At 43.6% G+C, this 1,500-nt stretch overlaps 1 non-coding gene across 1 annotated transcript; it reads right to left on the bottom strand.

Moving 5' to 3' along the window:
- Positions 1-389: 389 nt before the first annotated feature.
- Positions 390-493, bottom strand: LOC112768592 (small nucleolar RNA R71). Its single transcript, XR_003186001.1, has one exon. It is a non-coding gene; the product is annotated as a small nucleolar RNA R71 (small nucleolar RNA).
- Positions 494-1,500: the final 1,007 nt, after the last annotated feature.

Below are 1,500 nucleotides of genomic sequence, written 5' to 3'. Positions count from 1 at the left end.
GAAACAATGCCATTCCTGAGAGGAGGGTTCTTAGTTCATACATAAACCCAACCTCTGGAAATTGTGGTAGCAGCATCCAGAAACCACCCATTCAAGCCAACAATTTTGAGCTCAAACCACAACTAATATCACTTGTGGAGAATCATTGTTCTTTTGGAGGAGGTGCTAATGAAGACCCAAACCAACATCTCACAAAATTCCTGAGAATTTGTGACACTGTGAAGTCCAATGGAGTCCAGGAAGATGCCTATAAACTGCTTTTGTTCCCATTTTCACTTAGGGACAAAGCAGCTAAGTGGCTGGAATCATTCCCAAGGGGGAGTCTAACAACATGGGATGAGGTGGAAAGCAAGTTTCTGGCACGTTTCTACCCCCCACAAAAGGTCAATAGGCTTCGATCTGAGGTTCAGACCTTTAGACAACAAGATGGTGAAACTCTCTACGAGGCATGGGAGAGATTCAAGGACTTGACAAGGAAATGCCCACCAGACATGTTCCATGATTGGGTGCAATTGCATATCTTCTATGATGGACTCTCTTATGAATCAAGGAAGGCTGTAGACCATTCATCAGGAGGTTCATTGAACAGGAAAAAGACTGTGGAAGAGGCCATTGAAGTGATTGAGACAGTGGCTGAGAATGAGTACTACTATGCATCAGAAAGGCACAACACTAAGGGAGTCATGGAGCTGAACCATGTTGATACAATTCTAGCCCAAAACAAGGTGTTTGCCAAGCAACTAGCAGAGCTTACCAGGCAATTAGAAACAAAGCAAGTGGCTGCAATACACACACAAGATCAAGAGGAAGTAAGCATTGAAGGAAGTGATTGGGATGAGGCCAATTATGTGGGAAACCAACAAAGGCAATCATATGATCCACATTCCAACACTTACAACCCAGGCTGGAAAAACCACCCAAACTTTGGGTGGGGAAACCAACAAACCCAACCACAAAACCACAAACCTTACAACCACAACCAACATAACAATCCCACATACCAAAACTCCAACCAAAGATCATACCAAGCCACACAAAACACTTACCCTCAACCACCATATCATGGCCAAAATAATCAACCTACCCAACCTAATCCGAACCAACAATTTCAAGATCAATTAAACCGGATTGAAGGAATGATGGCAACCATGAGTCAAGACATAATTGAATTGAAAAGCTTCAGGGATGATGTGAGAACTACCTTAAGAAACCATGGTGAAAAACTCAAGAGGATGGAATCTCAAGTAGGAGAGCTATCTCGACAGGCCCCCAAATCAACTGCAGTGTTCCCTAGTGACACAGAAAAGAATCCTAAAGGGGAACAAAAGAGAGTAAGATGGGAAGAATGCAAGGCCATCACCATATTGAAGGAAGTCTCAGAAGAAGAAGGAATCAGGCCCTCAGAACAGGAGCCAGAAATCTTGAAGGAAGGTGTGGAGGAAGCTAAGCAGGAAAGTGAAACTGAGCAAGCCAAGGAACTGCAAAAGGGCACAATGGAAA

This window comes from Arachis hypogaea, chromosome 17, assembly GCF_003086295.3.
Source record: "Arachis hypogaea cultivar Tifrunner chromosome 17, arahy.Tifrunner.gnm2.J5K5, whole genome shotgun sequence".
In the NCBI taxonomy this organism is placed as follows: Eukaryota; Viridiplantae; Streptophyta; class Magnoliopsida; order Fabales; family Fabaceae; genus Arachis; species Arachis hypogaea.
Note: the sequence above shows the minus strand (reverse complement) of the source record. Positions and strands in the feature narration are given on the sequence as shown.